Here is a 23,232-nt window from a genome sequence, read left to right on the forward strand (position 1 = left end):
TTTAGGGGGGTCTGTGGATGGCACATAGGAAGGGGTGGGGTTTAGAGAGGAAGGGGTGGGTCAAATTTATATTAGGGGGGTGCCCGCGTTTAGTCTTGCCTAGGGCAACAGAAAACCAAGATACACCACTGGCCCTACCTGAAGAACATCTTTCAGGCTCATTGTGACCACCTGCACCTTTTGTGATTGTTCCTGATGGGGGCTTTGCCCTATCCATCAATGTCATGCAACAGTTTTATAAAATGTAATACTTAAAAGGGGTTGGCCACCCTAAATATCAAAAATCCAAAGTTCCCCAGACAATATCCAAAACTATGAAGTATGTACTGGCTATATATAATTTTACTAACCTGTTCACCATGACACACTTCTGCACTGCAGCAAGCATCTTCAGAGGAGCAGTCACATGACATGACAGCCCACCTGTGTTTTCACATAGAGACAAGAGCCCCTCAGACATTATCAAAAGCTGCTGTACAGACATAGTAATAGAAGGAACGCCCCAGTCCCAGCAGTAAGCTGTGCAGACATAGTAATAAAAGGAACACCCCAGTCCAAGCAGTAAGCTGTACAGACATAGTAATAGAAGGAACGCCCCAGTCCAAGCAGTAAGCTGTACAGACATAGTAATAGAGACAAGAGCCCCTCAGACATTATCAAAAGCTGCTGTACAGACATAGTAACAGAAGAAACGCCCCAGTCCCAGCAGTAAGCTGTGCAGACATAGTAACAGAAGGAACGCCCCCCAGCAGTAAGCTAAACAGACATAGTAATAGAAGGAACACCCCAGTCCCAGCAGTAAAGAGAGTTTACTACCCATCCCACACATGTTTTTTTTTTTTTTTTTTTTTTTTGGGGGTGGGGGGTGGGGGGAATTAAGCCATGAATGAATAGAGAGGGAGATTTATCATTTTCTTTGTTTCTAAAAAGTGGCTTTAAAAACTTGCAAACTATGGGGGTCATTTATCGAAACTGGTGGAAAGTAGGACTGGCTTAGTTGCCCATAGCAACCAATCAGATTCCACCGTTAATTTTTCAGAGATGCTTTTGAAAAAGAAAGGTGGAATCTGATTGGTTGCTATGGGAAACTAAGCCAGTTTTGATAAATGACCCCCTATGTGTTTGCAACTTTTTAACTGCGCCTTTAACCCCTTAAGGACTCAGCCCTATTTCACCTTAAGGCAGGCATCTCAAACTGCGGCCCTCCAGCTGTTGCAAAACTACAACTCCCACAATACCCTGCTGTAGGCTGATACCTGTAGGCTGTCCGGGCATGCTGGGAGTTGTAGTTTTGCAACAGCTGGAGGGCCGCAGTTTGAGTTCCCTGCCTTAAGGACTTGGCCATTTTTTGCAAATCTGACCAGTGTCACTTTAAGTGCTGATAACTTTAAAACGCTTTGACTTATCCAGGCCATTCTGAGAATGTTTTTTAGTTACATATTGTACTTCATGACACTGGTAAAATTAAGTTAAAAAAAATCATTTTTATTTATAAAAAAAATACCAAATTTACCCAAATTTTTTTAAAAATTGCAAATTTCCAAGTTTAAATTTCTCTACTTCTATAATACATAATAATACCTCCAAAAATAGTTATTACTTTACATTCCCCATATGTCTACTTCATGTTTGGATCATTTTGGTAATGATATTTTATTTTTTGGGGATGTTACAAGGCTTAGAAGTTTAGAAGCAAATCTTGAAATTTTTCTGAAATTTTCAAAAACCCAATTTTTAGGGACCAGTTTAGGTCTGAAGTCACTTTGTGAGGCTTACATAATAGAAACCACTCAAAAATGACCCCATTCTATAAACTACACCCCTCAAGGTATTCAAAACTGATTTTACAAACTTTGTTAACCCTTTAGGTGTTCCACAAGAATTAATGGAAAATAGAGATACAATTTCAAAATTTCACTTTTTTGGCAGATTTTCAATTTTAATAATTTTTTTCCAGTTACAAAGCAAGGGTTAACAGCCAAACCAAACTCAATATTTATGGCCCTGATTCTGTAGTTTACAGAAACACCCCATATGTGGTCGTAAATTGCTGTACGGGCACACGGCAGGGCGCAGAAGGAAAGGAATGCCATACGATTTTTGGAAGGCAGGTTTTGCTGGACAGTTTTTTTTTACACCATGTCCCATTTGAAGCCCCCTGATGCACCCCTAGAGTAGAAACTCCATAAAAGTGACCTCATCTAAGAAACTACACCCCTAAAGGTATTCAAAACTGATTTTACAAATGTTAACCCTTTAGGTGTTCCACAAGAATTAATGGAAAATAGAGATGCAAGAAATAGCTTTTTTGGCACCATTTTTTTTTATTTATTTATTTTTTATAGTTTTTGTTATTTACAACATTCATCTGACAGGTTAGATCATGTGATATTTTTATAGACCAGGTTGTCACGGATGTGGCGATACCTAATATGTATACTTTTTTTTTCATTTATTTTTCATTTTTGAAGCAAAAAAAATCATGTTTTAGTGTTTCCATAGTCTGAGAGCCATAATTTTTTCAGTTTTGGGGCGATTACCTTGGGTAGGGTATGATTTTTTATTGGCACTATTTTGGGGTGCGTGTGACTTTTTGATCGCTTGCTATTACACTTTTTGTGATGTAAGGTGACAAAAAATTGTTTATTTAGCACAGTTTTTATTATAAATATTTTACGGTGTTCATCTGAGAGGTCAGTTCATGTGATAGTTTTATAGAGCCAGGCGATACAAACGCGGCGATACCAAATATGTATACTTTTTTTTTATTTATGTAAGTTTTACACAATAATATCATTTTTGAAACAAAAAAAAAATCATGTTTTAGTGTCTCCATATTCTGAGAGTCATAGTTTTTTCAATTTTTGGGCGCTTATCTTGGGTAGGGTCTGATTTTTTGCGGGATGAGATGACGGTTTGATTGGCACTATTGTGGGGTGCATATGACTTTTTGATCGTTTGCTATTACACTTTTTGGGATGTAAGGTGAAAAAAATGGTTTATTTAGCACAGTTTTTATTTTTTATTTTTTACGGTGTTCATCTGAGGGGTTAGGTCATGTGATATTTTTATAGAGCCGGTCGATACGAACGCGGTGATACCAAATATGTATACTTTTGTTTTATTTATGTAAGTTTTACACAATAACAGCTTTTTTAAAACAAAAAAAATTATGTTTTAGTGTCTCCATGTTCTGAGCCATAGTTTTCTTATTTTTTGGGGCTTATTTTTGGCGAGATGAGGTGACGGTTAGATTGCTACTATTTTGGTGGGCAAACGCTTTTTTTTATCACTTGCTGTTGTACTTTTTGTGATGTAAGGTGACAAAAAAATGGTTAATTTAGCACAGTTCTTATTTTTTACTGTGTTCATCTGAGGGGTTAAGTCATGTGATATTTTTATAGAGCCGGTCGATACGGATGCAGCCATACTTAATATGTATACTTTTTTTTTACCCCTATCTTTTATCAATTTTTTTTTTAGCTTTATTTGGGGAAAATTACGTTTTTGTTTATTTTTACTTGAAACTTTTAAATTTTTTGGGGGAAAACTTTTGGGGTATATTCCTTTACAATGCGTTCCAATACTTCTGTATTGGAATGCAGTGGCTGTATGAGTAATACTGTGTATTACTCATACAGCTTCCGGCCTGTGAGATCCAGGGGGCTGGATCTCACAGGCTCTTCACTGGAAGGCAGCGCAATGCCTTCCTTAGGCATCGCTCTGCCTTCCATGCCACCGGGTCCCCCCCACAGCCCCATGGGAACCCAATGGCACCACCGACCACCGCCGCCGCAACATTTAATTGCCGCAAACCGCAGGTCTGAATTGACCTGTGGTTTGCGGCGATCGCCGACACGGGGGTCATGGGACCCCCCCGCGCATTTAGCCTAGGTGCCTGCTCAATGATTTGAGCAGGCACCAGGTTCCCATCACTGCCCGCCGGGCGGCGGTGTTCGGAACTATACATGAGGTACCGGTACGTCATAGGTCCTTAAGGACTCGGGATCCATGCCGTACTGGTACCTCATGGTTCCCTAAGGGGTTAAAAAAGGGGGCGTGACAATGGCATAGAGGGGGCGTGACCAATCACCCCAACAAATTTATGTTCCTTTTTGCCAGTTGTCTGACTCAAATGAAGCCAAAAATCTATGGCAGCTCTTAGCTGTCAGAGATTTTTGTTTAGGTGCACGGACTGCCAGAGGAGAGGGATCTTTTGAGTGGGGGGGTCATCCCTTTGTTGCACAAGAACTCTGATGAATAAATTTGTACAAATCTATCTGGTCACATAGCGAAAATATGGCTACCCTTCGCCTGGGGAACAAGGGAAACAAGTGTAGTCAGACGAGGGGCGTTGCTAGGGTCTCAAAAGATCTGGGGGCCCAAGCCCCAATGAATATGGCCAAGTTCTCTAAGTCGTCTCCCCTCCCCCCACACACTGCATTTTGCTGTACTTACTATACAGCAGCACCTACCTCTCACATCCAGGGCCTCCCAGGTGACGTCTCCTCAGATATAGATCTTCTCTGTCATCATCTTCTCCATTCGGTCCGTACAACTTCTCTCAGCCGCCTCGTCTCTTCAGAGTGTGACACACAGACATTTTAGCTTCCTCACATTTCTATCATCATCCCCAATCCTGGAGTCCCAACAGTGTTATCCTGCTGCTCGCTGTGCCCCCTAATACCCCCAGATACTATCCTGAAGAAAAATGATTGCCCCATAGTAATATTGCCCCCTACAGTGCCCCCAACCGTGATAATGCTCCCCAAGAGTGCCCCCATTAGTAGAAGAGCCCTCCAGTATTAATAATACCCTCAAAGAGCCCCTAGTACAAATAAGGCCTCCCTATTGTTTCTCCAGTGGTAATAAAGCTCTCTACAGACCCCTGAGTAGTAATAAGGCCCCCCATAGTACTCTTAGTAGAAATAAGGCAGATCTATAAGTTCCTCCTATAGAGCCCTCAGTAGTAATAAGAACGCCTATAATGTCCCCTGGATTTGCAGTGCCCCCTGTGGTTATATTTCCGCCTCCAGCATACAGTCCCATGTAAATAACATGACACCATCTCTCATGAATAATCTAAAATACAGTCCTATGTAAATAACATCACTCCCCTCCCTTCACCCCCTTCAACATACAAGTCCCATGTAAATGACATCACACCATCTCTACAGCCACTTCAACATACAGTCCCATGTAAATAACATCCCTCACTATCTCCAGCCCCCTCCAAAATACAGCCCCATGTAAATAACATCACCTCCTCCCCAGCCGCCTTCAACATACAGTCCCAAGTAAATAATATCATCCTCACTCCAGACGCCTCCAACATGCATTCCCATTTAAACATCAACCCCTCAACATTCAATCCCATGTAAATAACATCATCCCACCCACCAGCCACCTTAAAAATACAGTCCCACATAAATAACATTGCCCCCTGAACATTCAGTCCCATGTAAATAACATCACTCCCTCCCTCAGACCCCTGTAACATTTATCCCATGTAAATAACATCACTCCCTCCCACAGCTGCCATCAACATACAGTCCCATGTAAATAACATCACTCCCTCCCACAGCCGCCTCCACTATACAGTCCCATGTAAATAGCATCCCCCTGCGCCCTCCAACATACAGTCCCATGAAAATAACATCACCCTGCCCCAGGGCCCTCAAACATACAGTCCTATGTAAATAACATCACTCCCTCCTACAGCCATTATCAACATATAGTTGCATGTAAATAACATCCCTTCCTTCAGCCCTAACATAGAGTCGAAGTTAAATAACCACAACTCCCAGCATTTCTCTTCCTCCCCCTTCACTTACCTCTTCTGATGTATCAGACATCACCTCAGCTTCTTCCCCTCTTCACTGCTGCCCTCTCCTGCACTGGTCACATGATGGTGACATCATCACAGGTCCTTTTCAACCACTGACTGTTTTACTGGTCACATGATCTGTGATGTCACCACAGGTGCTTCAGCTCTTCCACCTCATTAGATTCAATTGTATTGCCGTCCTGTGGATGGAAATACAGTTGTATCTAGTAGGCAGGAAGGACATTCGGTGCCTGGGACAAAACATCACGGGCACAGGCCCCGAAAGTTTTAACCTAGCAATGCCCCTGAGTGAGACATCTCTATATATAATCTACAGGGGGAGACCTCCTTCTAACAACTCCACTCTAGCATCTACCGTATATACAGTGTACAGGGGGTCACGGATCTCTATATACATTGGTGGGGGTCACACATCAGTATATACAGTATACAGTGTGGGGGTCACACATAAGTATATTCAGTGTACAGTGGTAGGGGTCACATCACTGTATGGGGGGTGTCACATATCACTGTATGGTGGGTGTAACATATCACTATATACAGTATGCAGGAAGGAGAGGGCACACATTTAGGCTACTTTCACACTCGTTTTGTGTGGATCCATCCATTCAGATAATACAACCGTCTACATCAGTATCTTTAACATAGCCAAGACGGATCCGTCTTGAACACCATTGAAAGTCAATGGAGGACGGATCCGTCTTCTATTGTGCCAGATTGTGTCAGTAAAAACGGATCCGTCCCCATTGACTTACATTGTGTGTCAGAACTAATCCGTTTAGCTCAGTTTCATCAGACGGACACCAAAACGCTGCAAGCAGCATTTTGGTGTCCATCTCCAAAGCGGAATGGAGACTGAACTTATGCAAATTGATGCATTCTGAGAGGATCCCTGGGCCGGACTGGCCATAGGGCAGACCGGGCATTTGCCCGGTGGGCCGGGCCGCCTCAGGGCTCGAGTGGGTGTGCCGGTATGGCCTAATCACACCCCTGTCTGTCTGTGCTCCGCCTCCTGCCAGCCCCGGCCGCACATCTTAATAATCTGTCTGATCAGGGCCGGACTGGCCATAGGGGGGGCCGGGCCGGGCCGCCTCAGGGCTCGAGTGGGTGTGCTGGTATGGTCTAATCACACCCCTCCCTGTGCTCCGCCTCCTGCCAGCCCCGGCCGCACACTCATACTTACTGACTGTGTGAGTCCACCCCCACTGCTCCGCCTCCTGTGCCCGGCCTCTGTGACTCCATCTTCCGGCGGCCGGCAGCGTAACGTCGCTCACTCCGACGTCACGCGCCTGCTCTGCCTTCATTAATAAAGAGGGAGGAGCGTGCGACGTGACGTTACGCTACGCGGCCGCCTAGTTTGAATGTTGAAGAGCGGGACTGGACTGGAGCCACCATCGCACCAGCCCACCAGCTTCTGCCTGCCCGCCTGCCCCAGTACTAGTGCCCAACTGGCTGTGGCTGCCGCCTGCCCAATCCATGCCCACACCACAGAGTAGACACAGTGAATGGATGTGACGGGACCGGTTGTGGTGAACCAGCGTGAATGACAGTCTTTTGTGCACTGCAGCACTCACTGTACTGTCTGTGAAAAAGAAAAACTTGTGTTGTGAATACAATTGGAGTCCTCCTGACTGTCCCAGGCAGTACCGGTAAGTTAGTGATGATAGTGATAGATTATATTAGATAGTAACTTTATGTAAGTGAGTGAGCTATTGAGCTTGTAAATAAACTTGTGCAAACCGCAAAGTATATGAGTAGTTTAGTTACTAACTACTCATATACTTTGCACAAGTTTATTTACAAGCTCAATAGCACACTTACATAAGGAACTGACGTCTTACAATAGGGAGGGACACTGTTATGGGGGGGGGGGGGGAGAGATGTGATATGTGGATGATGACACATTTATATAGCACAAGATGCTTGCGCTGCCATATATGTGTGTCATCCACAGATCCCCCCTGCCACCCATAACAGTGTCATCCACAGATGCCCCCCCCCTCGGTATCTGTCAGATTCCATCATTCCACAATCCACACAGATGCCACCATGCCAGTGTCATCCACAGATCCCCCATAACAGTGCGTCATCCACAGATCCCCCATAACAGTGCGTCATCCACAGATGCCCCCATAACAGTGAGTCATCCACAGATGCCCCCCCCCCCGGTATCTGTCAGATTCCATCATTCCACAATCCACACAGATGACACCATGCCAGTGTCATCCACAGATGCCCATACCAGTGTGTCATCCACAGATCCCCATAACAGTGCGTCATCCACAGATGTCCCCATAACAGTGTCATCCACAGAAACAGTGTCATCCACAGATGCCCCCATAACAGTGTGTCATCCACAGATGCCCCCATAACAGTGTGTCATCCACAGATGCCCCCATAACAGTGCGTCATCCACAGATGCCCCCATAACAGTGCGTCATCCACAGATGCCCCCATAACAGTGCGTCATCCACAGATGCCCCCATAACAGTGCGTCATCCACAGATGCCCCCATAACAGTGCGTCATCCACAGATGCCCCCATAACAGTGCGTCATCCACAGATGCCCCCATAACAGTGCGTCATCCACAGATGCCCCCATAACAGTGCGTCATCCACAGATGCCCCCATAACAGTGCGTCATCCACAGATGCCCCCATAACAGTGCGTCATCCACAGATGCCCCCATAACAGTGCGTCATCCACAGATGCCCCCATAACAGTGCGTCATCCACAGATGCCCCCATAACAGTGCGCCATCCACTGATGCCCATAACAGTGCGCCATCCACTGATGCCCCCATAACAGTGCGTCATCCACTGATGCCCCCATAACAGTGCGTCATCCACTGATGCCCATAACAGTGCGTCATCCACTGATGCCCATAACAGTGCGTCATCCACTGATGCCCATAACAGTGCGTCATCCACTGATGCCCATAACAGTGCGTCATCCACTGATGCCCATAACAGTGCGTCATCCACTGATGCCCATAACAGTGCGTCATCCACTGATGCCCATAACAGTGCGTCATCCACTGATGCCCCCATAATCGTGTGTCATCCACTGATGCCCATAACACTCGTGATCCCTGGCCCTAAATGCCAGCATTTCAAAATTCCTGGCCTTTGAAATGCTGTCATTCCGTCTGGTGGAGACAGAGACTTTTAAAAACCTTATGGCGGTGGCTGTCCCATAGTACGTGGTTCCCAGCTGCCACTACTTTTCCAGGTGAGCCATCCCTGCTCTGCACAACCAAGTGGGGGACAAAATTAGGTGTGCACTGCGCAACGCCATCTGTGGCCAGGTCCACATAACCACCGATACATGACCAGTAAGCACGGGCAGGGACGTTATATCTCCCTAACTGTACACTGGGTAAATGCAGTGGCGGCTGGGACTGAGGCAGATAGCAGTTTGGTGCATGTCCTTCCACTACTGAGGATTGCAGGACATTTCTCTTTGTCTCCTGTTGCCTCCTCCTCCTACTTCACTTCCTCCTCTACCACCTCCTCATCCGGTCAGCGTAACACCTTCACCACCAACTTCAGCACAGCCAGGGGGAAACGACCGCAGGCAGTTTTGAAACTCATCTGTTTGGGGGAAAAAACCCACACCGCGCAGGAGCTGTGGACGAGCACGGAACAACAGACTGATGAGTGGTTGGCTGAACCTAAAGCCCGGCCTGGTGGTGTGCGATAACAGGTGAAATCTCGTAGCAGCTCTGGGCCTAGCCAGTTTGACGCACATCCCTTGCATCGTGCATGTCCTGAGTTTGGTGGTGCAGAGGTTCCTGAAAAATTACCCCAATATTTCAGAGCTGCTGCAGTAAGTGCAGGCCGTCTCTGCGCACTTTCGGCGTTCTCACTCGTTTGTCTGCGGTGTAACTTCGGCCCTCCAGCTCACCGCCTCATATGTGATGTACCCACAAGGTGGAACTCCACCTTGCACATGCTGGAGAGACTGTGCGAGCAGCAGCAGTCGATAGTGGAGTTTCAGCTGCAGCCATCACAGGTGAGTCGCTCTGCGGAACAGCACCATTTAATCACCAATGAATGTGCCTCCATGCGGGACATCTTTGCTGTGTTGCGCTGTTTCGAGTACTCCACCAACATGGCTAGTGCCGATAACGTCGTCCTCAGCGTTATTATCCTACTTCTATGTCTCCTTGAAAAAACACTTTGGGCGATGATGGAAGAGGATGTGGCACAGGAGGAAGAAGAGGAGGAAGAGGAATCATCTCCATGGTTATCGGGCCAGTCATTCACAAGTGGCTCGGAGGGTGGGTTTCTGAACTAACAGAGGCTAGGTACACAATTGTCCAGCCACAATTGTCCAGCCTGGAGGAGGAGGAGTATGATGAGGAGGAGGAACCGTGTTCACAGCAGGGTGGCACCCAAACCAGCTCATGGGCATCACTGGAGCGTGGCTGGGGGGATACAGAGGACACACACATACACCTCCCACATAGGACAGCTTGTCATTGCCTCTGGGCAGCCTGGCACACATGAGCGATTACATGCTGCAATGACCGCCGAGTTGCCCACATTCTAACCAGTGCTGATTACTGGGTGGCCACCCTGGTGGATCCCCGCTACAAGGACAATATGCCATTCTTAATTCCATCACTGGAGCGTGATAGGAAGATGTGCGATTACAAGCGCACGCTGGTAGACGTGCTGCTGATGGCATTCCCACATGACAGCTGGGGCTCAGTGGAAGCACAGGGCAAAGGGAGAGGAGGGAGGAAGAAGTTGCCAATGCTGCTGGGGCACTGCCAGCACCTGGAAAAGCTTTATCAGCATGCCACAGCAACCAGCACCACCAGTTGATATGGAACGTCTTAGCAGGAGGCAGAATTTTAGCAACATGGTGGAACAGTACGTGTGCACACGCCAACACGTACTGACTGATGGGTTTTCCCCATTCAACTTCAGGGTCTCCAAATTGGGCACATGGCCTGAGCTTGCCCTTTATGCCTTGGAGGTACTGGCCTGCCCTGCGGCCAGTGTATTGTCCGAACGTGTGTTTAGCACGGCGTGGGGGTGATCACAGACAAGCGCAGCTGCCTGTCCACAGCCAATGCTCACGTTCATTAAAATGAACCAGGCATGGATCCCACAGGACTTGTCCGTACCTTGTGCTGAGTAGACAAGTATACTGGCCGCATCCAGCCATTGTTATACTCCATCGCACTTTCTCTTTGCATTCTCTTTTCTATCTCCCAATGTTTTGGGGTCTTTGCAAATAAAAATAAAAAAATGAATAAAGAAAAATTGAAATAAAGAAAAAAAACAAAAGTGTTAGCTACCTCATCCTCCTCCACTGCCGCTTCCACCTACATCGCCACGTCCCCTCAACCTTCTACGCCACTTTGACCTCCGCCTCCTAGTTCAAGATTATGATTTTTTTTATATTTTATGTTATTTTAAAGGGTTTCTACCACAAGATTTGGTCCTATTTAGCTGACTGACACTAGCGATGTGCTAGTGTCAGCAGTCCATAACAGTGTTCTTACTTATCATCTGTCTGCTGCCGTTCACCTTAAAAATGTCATTTTATAGATATGCTAATGAGCCTCTAGGTGCCATGTGGGCGTCATTAGCACCTAGAGGGCTCCATCTACTAACCATTTCAGCCGCCCATCGCGTCCCTCCAGCCCACCCCTCTCCTGTTGATTGACTTGAAACTTCTCAGTATCTCGTACCAATTCCCGCACCTGCGCCGTGCGCTTCTGTATTTGGCGCAGGCGCAGTGAGTGAATGCCGCGTCGGGAAAATCAGAACTTTGAACCCGGCGATCCTGAACTTTCAGGTGTTCGCTCATCCCTAATCTTGAATACTTTATTATAACCTGGTTAAAATAATCCACAGAGGAAACCCTCAGCAGGTCTAAATGTTTCAAACAGTCAGGTGTCCTTAGTCATGACTTATCTCAGACATCACAGAGGGAGTAGGAATGTATGTTCTAACAGATAATGTAATACAGGCAAACATATTTACTCCGGCATCACTGAGAGATTATAAAACATAACATTATACTGTACCACAATATCTAATACATTTACATAAAACATTTAGAGATTGCTTCCTACTGATAAACTGGCACTGAAATGCTTTGAAAATTTGACTAAAATTCTGCTGAAAGGGTTTTATTTAAATTAAGAACATAATTGGGCAAAGTATGTCCTTTTATCATCAAGACACTGTAAGAAAGCAATGCCTATTTACACCATCTTTATTACAATGAGCGTATTACCAAGAATATCCTTAGCTGCCGCAATGACATCTGTGAAGGGCTAATTCATTTTAACAATGCACCATGTGCTCAAAGTACTCCGCAGATATATGCTTTCACTTCTCATGTAAGGCTACTTGAATGTCCTAATACTTCGTGACATATGACAAAAGTTCAACAAAGAGACGTACACACACAGACTTCAATTCTTTTCAAAATTGGCATTCCACTCCACTCTGTTCTAGCTAAACGTGGCCTGTCTTATTCTGCAGCTGCTCCTGTGAATATCTTCTTGTCTAATCCCGGATAGGAAAAACTCCTTCCATGGAAGATAATAATTTAGACAGTAAAGAAATTAGACCAAGCTAAGTTAAATAAGGTAAATGTGAACAAGGCTCTGGGTCCAAATGGATTACAGCCAAGAGTTCTTAAAGGGCTCAGGTGAATCATTGATGTGCCCCTGCTTATAATTTTTTAAGAGTCTCTAGGTACTGGTACAGTGCCAAGTGATTGACGCAAGGCAAATGTGGTGCCCATATTAAAAAAATAACCCAGGTCCTCCACAGGTAATTATAGACCAGTTAGTTTAACTTCTGTTGTGGGAAAAATGTTTGAAGGACTCTTAAGGGACTATATACAGGAGCATGTGACTATAAATAATATCATAAGTGATAGCCAGCATGGGTTTACCAAGGACAGAAATTGTTAGACTAACCTAATTTGTTTTTATGAGGAGGTGAGGAGAAGCCTGATCAGATGGGAAGTCGTGGATGTAGTGTTTCTTGATTTTGCAAAGACTTTTGATACTGTCCCTCATAGACAGTTAATAGGTAAAGTAAGGTCTATAGCAGGGGTGCACAACCTGCGGCCCGGGGGCCACATGCGGCCCTCGATACCATTCTGTGCGGCCCCCAACCATCTGGTAACAGACATGTATGTCTATGTCTTACGGCTGCTCACATGTATCTTTCATGTATTCTCCCATTAGATGGGAGTACTAGAAGTGTAACTAGACATTTATGATACATACTGTATGTTCAATATACCAAAAATATAGTATTTCAGTTGGTAGTACCTCTTCAAGTTTTATTTTCGGCCCTTGGAATTGGTTTAGGCTGACAATGTGGCCCCCAACCAGAAAAGGTTGTGCACCCCTGGTCTATAGTCTGCAATTGGATTGAAAACTGGTTGAAGGACCGTGTCCAGAGAGTTGTAGTTCCTATTCAGAATGGTCCTTGATTATAAGTGGTGTACCCCAAGGTTCAGCGCTGGTTCCTCTGTTATTTAATTTATTTATTAATGATATCAAGGACATGATTAATAGCACCATTTCTATTTTTGCAGATGACACTAAGCTGTGTAGTACTGTGCAGTCTATGGAAGACGTCCATAAAATATAGTGATTGGGCATCAACTTGGCAAATGAGGTTCAATGTGAATAAATGTAAAGTTATGCATCTTGGTAGTAATAATCTCCGTGCATCATGTCCTTGGGGATGTAACACTGGGAGAGTCGCTTATAGAGAAGGATTTGGGTGTTCTTGTAGATGGTAGATTAAATAACAGCATACACTGTCAATATGCTACTTCTAAGGCTACTAGGATATTGTCATGCATTAAACGAGACATGGACTCGCAGAGCAGGGATGTAATATTACCACTTTACAAAGCGTTGGTGCGGCCTCATCTGGAATATGAAGTTCAGTTCTGGGCACCAGTCCATAGAAAGGACGCACTGCAGCTGAAAAAAGTACAGACGAGAGCGACTAAACTGATAAGGGGCATGGAGAGTCTTAGTTATAAAGAAAGATTAAAAGAATTGAATGTATTTAGTCTTGAGAAGAGACATCTAAGGGGGGACATGATTATTCTATACAAATATATAAATGGGCCATATAAAAAATATGGTGAAAAACTGTTCCATGTAAAATGCCCTCAAAAGACAAGGGGGCACTGCCTCCGACTGGAGAAGAAAAAGTTCAGTCTCCAGAAGCGTCAAAGCTTCTTTACTGTAAGAACTGTGAATCTGTGGAATAGACTTACTAAGGATGTGGTCACAGCAGGAACAGTGGACAGTTTTAAAAAGGGTTTAGATTAATTCTTAAAAGTAAATGACATTAATGTTTATGAAAATGTGTAGAAATCTGAGTCTCACTTCTTTCTGGGATTCGCGTCCCCACCTATCCCTTGGTTGAACATTATGGACTTATGTCTTTTTTCAACCGTATTAACTTTGTAGCTATGTAAAATATCGACACATAAGGATTTTATGCTTCTTTGACCATTCTGTCTAGACATGCAATGTTCACACAGGCTGTCATGATCTTCTGATGATCATTGCACCAGTCATCATCAGCAAGGGGAGGTGGAGAAGAAGGTTGTCTAGAGTTCAGCTGCGGAAGGGGACACATTTTACATATTGTGGGGGATTAGCTCTTTTTCGGGGGTCATTCTCGCAATTATCGCCACAACAGCCGAATTGCAGGTCTAAACGTAAGGTTTATTTTCATAGCAACAAAACATAAAACAACCTTGCCATTCTGGGCTCTAACTAAACAGGAAATATCCCTACCTCACTTAAAGCGCCGTTCACACACGGCAACAACATGCAGATTTTCCAGCCTCTGAGGTAGTAGCAAGTACAGTACCTTTGGGGGTATGGGTCTAGCAGTCCTGCAGACTCTTACCTTGTGTCCGTCGTTTCCCAGACCTCGCGGAGTCCCCCAAAGTTCAGGCTGACACCTAGCCCCGTGGCCTCTTGGCCAGCCCGGCTGAGACCACTCTTCCAGAGCTTCTAGCAGGACTCTATTGCACAAAGAATATCTCTCTTTGACTGTCTGGGCTTTGCTCTTATCCCAGACTGATTGTGTCACCTGGTGCTGCCTCAGACCTGATGACTGACAGGGAAGACACAGAAACTCCTGCCAGGAATCTCCCCTAGCAGCTATGAGGCCTGTCACTGCCTCACATACCCCCCTTTGTTCAGGCCCGTAGGGGTGAACACTAGCGTCATATCCAGATGCTCGTGAACGGGCATCAATCTGGCCTACAGTCTTCCCCTTATTCTGCCAGACCCAGGACAACAGCGCTTGGTTTTTCACCCTCATGAGTTTATTACAGAGCCGATAAGACCTACAGGATTTTCTTGTCCATCTCATGAGCAGGTATTCTCTTTCACGATCGAGGGTGATGCGCTTTCGCACACGTGGTCTCTCTCTTTTCTTTTTTCTGTTCCTCTCCACATTTGGCATTCGGTGTCTGAAACTTCTCTCCGAAGATGTTTTTATAGACTGGCAGGCTCTCTTTTTAGATTTTCTGGCTTCTGCACACGCTCCTCATGTACTTTCTTGGACTTCTGCAGCTCTTGACCTAACTGATCCCAGTCATGGTCGTGTCCCGATCCTTTCTCCCTTGCCTTGAGGAGCTGCTTCAGCAGAGCAGGCTTTTCCCCTCGCTTCTTCCTCGCTTCTTTTACGTTCCTTCAGTTCACTTCTTCCTTCTTTCCAGCAGAGGTTTCTTCCACTTTGGCGGCAGTTTCATGTTTCAGTACTTTTTATTAATTTTAAGAGAAAAGACATACATAATTATGCATAAAAAGAGGCAGACGGCTACACAGTCAGCGCTTTACATAGCCACATTGGCAGCACCAACTTAGCCGAAATCAATACAGCAATAAAATACGCAACAATAAAAATAGACTAAAGACATACAGTGCAATCCTTAGGCAATGTTTGTACATATATAATTTTTATACAGATATAATTTTGTACTGCAGGACATCAAACTATATACTGAACTTATCAGTTAAGGGATGGTAAAGCAAGCGGGGAGGTCCTCCATACACCCCATTCCCTCTCAAACCTCCTAGCTGCGTCTCCAGCTCCCATCAGCACACGCTCGTGTATATAAGTAGAATTTAGCCTACGGATAATCTCCGTTAGGCTAGGAACGTTCCGTGATTTCCAATTTTGGGCTATAGCCATTTTGGTTCAAAGAAAGAGGTGTCCCAGTACCACCCTCCCCTCACAGGGTATCCTAACCAGATCAATCCATAAAAGAGCCAATGAAGGAGATGGAGGGAGCTGGAGACCCAGCAAATCCGCGGCCAGAGAAAACGTAGCCCTCCATATGTCCTGCAACATCGGACAGGACCACAGAATATGATATAGTGTACCTCTCCCCCCGCATCCCCTCCAACATAGATATGAGGAATCTGGGAAGATATGGCTCAGACGATCAGGCGTATAATACCACCTTACTGTGGTTTTCATCAAGGACTCAAAATGCAAAGCACATCGAACATTTTTTGAAATAAAGGAAAATACAGCGGACCACTGCTCATCAGAGAACCTTAGCCCTAAATCTCTTTCCCAAGTGAGTAATGGAGTTGTTTTAACGAATAATCCTTTGTCTCCCATCATCATATACAGAGGCCGCAATCGTGTACCTTGTGGCGGGGCAAGTGACCAAAGTTTGAAGACTTCCTGATTGCACACAAGATTAAACTGAGAATTAGCTGCTAAAAAATGTCTGATACACAAATATTTATAGAAATCTGTGTGTGGAATCTGGAATCGTCTATGAAGATATTCAAAGGGGCAGAGGGTGTCCGAAATAAATAACTTAGAGAGAAGGTCCAATCCACTCAGCATCCAAGACTAAACCAAAATATTTGGAATAAGGAAGTTGAATACAGTTATGAGGGTACTGGGTGGAAAGGATACAGACTCCCGGGTACATAGTTTATGAAATCGGACCCAATTTTCCAAAGCCATAAATACTAATGTCGGGACAGATGGTCGATTAAATGTCGGATGGAGGGCTGCCAATAGGAGGGTTTTTAAGCTGCTACCGGGGGATAATATTGTTTCTATATGTACCCACTGTTTAGCATAATTGCTCACCCACCATTCCCTCATTTGTGATACCTGCGAGGCCAAAAAGTACTCATAAATGTTCGGGAGACCCAGTCCGCCCTGAAGTTTAGCTCTCTGCATTATTGTAATTGCTATTCTGGGTCTATGCCGTTTCCAAATCAGTGCATTAATCAACTGGGAACACTTCTGAAAAAAACTGCTTGGGGGAGTGATAGGTAGTGTCTTGAATATATATAGGAGTTTAGGGAGGGTGAACATCTGGAAAGATGCGATACGGGCTACCCAAGACACCTCATATTTAGCTAAGTTGTCAAGGTCCTTCTCTAAGACCCTTAAAAATGGGACATAATTTACCGTGTATAGCTTCTTAAATGACGCTGTTAGCTTTATCCCCAGATAATCAATATGATTATCTTGCCAGTCTAAGTCAAAGGAATCCTTCAACGTCTTCATCTGAGTAGGAGGAATATTTATCGAAAGAGCCTGCGATTTGAGAGCATTTAATTCATAAAATGAGAGTTCTCCAAATCGAGTTATAATATCAATGGCAGCTGTTAGAGACGTTTGGGGTTTTGACAGTGTCAAAATGATGTAATCTGCGTATAGGCTGACTTTGTGTTCTGTATCCCCTATACTAACTCCTTCTATATCCGAACACTGACGTAGGGCTTGAGCTAAAGGCTCTATGGTCAGAATGAATACCAAGGGAGACAGGGGGCAACCCTGGCGGGTACCATTAATTATATCAAAGGGGTCCGAAAGCGCCCCGTTGACCCACACTTTAGCGCTTGGTTGGCTGTAAAGTGCCCTGATAGCCGCCAGGATTGCCCCCGAAAATCCCATCCTCGATAGCACCGAGAAGGCGAACCGCCAGTTAACGCGGTCAAACGCCTTCTCGGCGTCTAGAGTGACAAAAAGAGTAGGGATTTTCGATCTCTGGACATAGTCCAAAATATTCAATGTCCGCCTGGTATTATCCTGCAGCTGCCTACCGCTTACGAATCCCACTTCATCCATATGGGTAAGGGTTGTGATACAAGGAGCTAAACAACTCGCCAAGACTTTTGCATATATTTTTACGCCGGTATTTAAGAGCGAAATCGGACGGAAGTTCCTTACATCATCCGAAGGAGGATCAGTTTTCGGAATGGTGACAATCGTTGCCTCCAGCATCTCTTTTGGAGGGCAACTAGTATTCACCATTTCCAAAAAGATTTGACATAAGTAAGGAGAAAGTTCTTTTTGGAATATCTTATAATATGCGTTTGAAAACCCGGTCCTGGCGCTTTATTATTAGATAGTTTCACAATAACTTCAAGAATTTCTTGCTCTGTCACTGGGGAGTTTAATTTCCCTAGTTGGGCTTCAGTGAGATTCGGTAGGTCAATGGAAGCTAAAAACTGATCAATGGCTGCCGATGTTGCAAAAGGTTTATCCGACAGAGATTCTAAATTATAAAGGGCTTTATAAAAACTCTGAAAGGAATTTGCGATACCCTGTGCATCAATAATCTTTTTATCCGCTGGTTTTGACGTTATATGGGGGATCTTAGTTTTAATAGTTCTCTCCTTTAATCTCCGGGCTAACAATTTCCCTGATTTATTATCCTGTGTATAATATAATGCACGGGTCTTTTTTAAATCCTTCTCATATTTATAAAGTAAGTGCTCTTTTACTTGGAGGCGGAGACTCTGCAATTGGGTTCCTATAATGGCAGAGGGGCTAATTTTGTTACTGGTTTCTAAGGACCTGATCTGTGTGGTTAAAGCAGTTATCCGCTCCTCTCTCTCCTTCTTTGCTCTACATCCCGCTTTGATAAATAGGCCTCGCATATAAGCCTTATGGGCATTCCAGAGAGAGAAGGGATTAGACACAGATCCGTCGTTAATGCGAAAAAATTCTTTTAAACCCTCTTGCAATATTAATTTATGTTTAGGGTGGTCCAGTAAATATGTATTATTGCGCCATGGAGAGTAAGGTGGTCTATTGGAATTTTCGCCAATTGTCAAGGTAACGGGCGCATGGTCAGACCATGTAATCATTTCTATGGTGGAATGTATAGCTGTACATAACAGATGTCGATCCACAAGAAAGAGATCGATCCTAGAGTATGTTTGGTGAACATTTGAAAAAAAAAGAGTAATCTTTTTCTCCATCATGGTGAAACCTCCACACATCATAGAGATCCTCTCTCAATAAGAGGGAGTTGAAACCCCGGGGGTGACCTCCAGCCCCAGATCACGAATCCATAGCCGGATCTAAGATAGAATTAAAGTCTCCACCCCAGAGGATCAAACCCCTCTTAACAGCGTTCACCTTAATCATTAATTTCCATAAAAAATGCAACTGATGCTTATTCGGGGCGTATACAAATACCATGGTATAGATCACATTATTTATGGATGCCACTATAATAATATATCGCCCATTATAGTCAATTATAGATTCGAGCAGCTGAAACGCGACCAAATCCCTAATTGGCACCATCACTCCTCTCTGCTTTTTCGTGTAGTGAGAATGCAAGATATATGGGAAGTGGATATTTTTAAGTCTATACGCATCCACCTTCAGCAGATGTGTCTCAGTTGCACAAACTATATCTCCTTTCAGGGTCTTTGCTTCCCTCCACAGCATGTACCTCTTAAACGGGCTATTTAGGCCCTTCGCATTTACTGCGACAATTTTAAGAACCATAGGTCCGTGGGTCCATGCTGTGGAGGGATTGCTCCCCCGCCGGATCCGGTTTCTCCCACATTAAAGCCTGTAAACAATTTATCTTATCGGTGCACTGCCAAACAATACATAAATGACAAACAAATCTGCATAAAAAAGCAAAAAAATACAGCATAATTAGTTTAAGACAAACAGTAAAGCGGCATATAATGCCGTTAATCATTTGGAGGGACATATACTTCGACTCATGGCCGGAAAGGACTACTCAGCGCTACCCCAGCAAATACTACCCCGGTGGCTTCCCGTGGCCCCTATCAGCGATGGGGCCTCTTCCCCTGAGTCGCTAATTTCCACTCAGAGTCCAGGGAGGTAAGTGGACTTTGACCTTGGTCCGGAGTTTCCATCTTAATATTCCAAGAGTCTAACAGCTGTTTCCCGGACTTCAAGGAAGTTATAACATGAACAGTTCCCTGATGATGGATCAATACTTTAGTCGGGAATCCCCATCTGTAAGGGATATTACTCCGTCGCAAAGCGGCCGTGAACACACCAAGCTGACGGCGCTGTTGTAAAATAGTAGCAGACAAGTCCGCAAAAACCTTGATCTGACAATACGGAGAGGGCAAAGTGTCTAATTTTCTGGACGCTGCTAGCAGCACTTCTTTAACGTGAGAAAAATGAACTCGTATCAGAATATCTCTCGGTAGTGAGCTGGGGAGATGCTTCGGTCTCATCACCCTATGCGCTCTATCTAGGGTTAAATCATGCGGAGTAAGCTCTGGAATCAGGACTTTCATTAGGCTCTGTAGGTAATGTGGCGAAACCAACCTCGCCACTGGGTTTTGGAGAGGGCTGTTTAAAAGCCTCTTGCCTCAGGATTATGGCCCATAGTAACTTTAAAGGAGAAAACAGACCGGCCGCACAGCTTAAATCTGTCTGTAGAATTGTATTTTATGTTATTATGCGTTCGGTTAAATTGTATGTTATGTGAGGGCACCCAGGTAGCTAATATTATTGTATTCGTGTATTCTGAGTGCCATTCACCTAATGATATGCACTCAGACTTGAGCTATCTGGGGATATGTTAAATGTTTGTGTTTGCTGTGGGGGTGTGCCATTGTGTGTTTAAATGGTGGTGTCTGTCCTGTTGTCTCCACATGTGTATTGGTAATCTCCCTTTGTCCTGAGAGATAATTGGATTGCCTTCGGTTGTCTCTGGGACAGAGAGGAGGAAACCATGATGCATTGTGGGGATGTGTTGTATCTGTTCTGTATTTGCAAAACTGTAATAAAAACCAGGCTGGGTGTGCCAGCACATCAGACCACTGCTGACCCTCAAGACGGAGCCTTGTCTCGTTATTGGGGGGATTCCCTGTATGCTGTTGGAGACTGATTGCCAGGAGTGTAAGCTGACTGTACGCTTTTCCTGTTCGTCTGCTGACAGCTATTTGCGAGGTTCCAGTTTGGAGTGCTATTCTGTATCCAGTTCGGGAGGTTGGTGTTCTGCAATAGCTGTGCCTGTCTCTCGGAAAGGGGCATATCGCCTAAACAGATTTTAACCCCTTGTCTGCTGAAACGGTCTGTTACAGGTAAGAAGTCAAATCTTTCGGTACAATTTCCTCAGGAACCCCTCGGAATTTAAGATTGTTCCGGCGGGATCTGTCTTCTAAATCAACTACCTTTACTGTGAGCCTCTTTAAGCTGATTATAAGAGACAGCATAGTCCTCCATCTTAGATTCAATGGAATCCACCCTGTTTCCCACTTCTGCCACCGCAGTCTGAAGCGGGCGGACCAGGGAGGTTAGATCTTTGTGTATAGACTCACTAAAGAGGACCAACATGTCTTTCAATAAATTACTTGATGCAGGTTGATCATTAGTAGGGATTGCCTGAATTGTTAGGGTGGTATAATCGCTCACCTCGGTCGTCGGAGTCTCCCCATCAAGCTGTGTTCTCGGTTGCATCTGTCCCGCTCCAAGCGGGTTTAGAGATAGAAGCGGGGGGATGGCATACCTCTGAGGGCTCTCCGTCTGCGGACCGCGGGGTTCTCTGGACTTCTCACGCCCAGTTTGGAGACCTGCAACTGCAGGTGAGAGTGCATCCGACGGTGGGTTTGCCGCTGTCTCACATCGGGAGCTGTTACGAGCCTCTTCCGCTTCCGGGTTTCGCTGACGGGGTGGTGGAGACGATGGTGGAGACGATGGAGTGTCTCCAGAGGGGGTTCCTTTTTCCAAGAAAACGTCCAACTTCCAAACGTCCCCTGTTTCTTCCCGGACCTCATACCTCTGGTCATTCTCACCACCTCCAATTTTTTTGCCTTAGCGTAGGCTCAGTTGCGGAGACTATTATCCCGCTGTCGCTGGAATAGCTGCAGTAGCTGGAGCAGCGCTGGAGCTCTCACCTCACGCAGCCATCTTACTCAGCCAGCAAGCCACACCCTCGTAGCGCCCAAACTCTTCTCTTGGCGGCAGTTTCAGAGACCTCGGCTTCTTTAGTGGGTTTTTACGCTTCAGTAGCCGCTCCTTCAGTCACTGCGGCACCTGAGCTTCTTCAGCCTTGGTTTTCTTGGACCCGACATCATATTCTTGCCCTCTTAAATCCTTTTCCTCTTTCTCATCGAGGTAGGAGGTATCGGGGACAACAGGGACGTCACCAAACTCGTAGACTTCTGGCATTTTCTCCAGAGGCTCACTTAGGATACGGTTCTCCTTTCCGGAAGAAGGAGAGCCAACCCACAGTAGTAGACAGGATCCGCATACTGGTTGTCTAACTCCTCGTATTTCTTCCCCAGCAGGCTGCTGGCTACTTGGATGGCTTTGCAGGTGGAGGGGACGTCTTTCGGGACCAGGTCCTAACTACCCACTGCCGTGAGTCTCTTGGCCTTTGCATCTACATCAGCCCCATCGTTCAACAGAAAAATCTTCCGTCTTCTCTGCCTCGGTTGGCACCGCAGCACCTCCATCTATAGATCCCTTCTTAACAGGCTCTGGCTTAGACTTCACCAACTCATAGGCGTTCTTCCCGATGTCATCCTTTGAGCTCATAAGATCCTCCATCTCTGCTCTGAGTTGCTTGTTTAGCCTTTCAAACTCATCTCGCTCTGCTTGTGCTTCTTCAAGGGCTCTAGCCAAGGAGAGGGCCTTGGTCTCTTTTTCCTGATCACCCACCTTCTCTTGGTCAAGTTCTTCGGCATATCGGGCCAAGATGTATTTCTCTTCAGCCTGAGGCCGGTCAAACTTTTTCAGTTTTTTCTTTGTTTTTCAAACCAGCTTGTTGGAAGCGCACTGCTCTTGGGCCTCCCGGTCCAATTGCTCCTCGCTGGGTTCTGCGGCAGCAGATATAGGAGTATCACCATTCTTTTTTGGAGAACCTGTGGAGGTTCCACCCAGAGTCCCTTCAAGCACTTTAGCAGTGTCTACCGCAGTTTTCTGTATTTCTTTGGTGCCTTTACTCTTCACCTGGATATCAGGCCGTAGACCCTTCATCTCACTCATTTCTTTCGGGGTCTCCTCCCTTGATCCCTCTGCAGCCTTCTTTGGTGACTTTGTGAAGACAGCTAGTCTTTTTTTATCAGATCTAGGGACTGTATAGAGAGG

This window comes from Bufo gargarizans, chromosome 4 (assembly GCF_014858855.1).
Source record: "Bufo gargarizans isolate SCDJY-AF-19 chromosome 4, ASM1485885v1, whole genome shotgun sequence".
In the NCBI taxonomy this organism is placed as follows: Eukaryota; Metazoa; Chordata; class Amphibia; order Anura; family Bufonidae; genus Bufo; species Bufo gargarizans.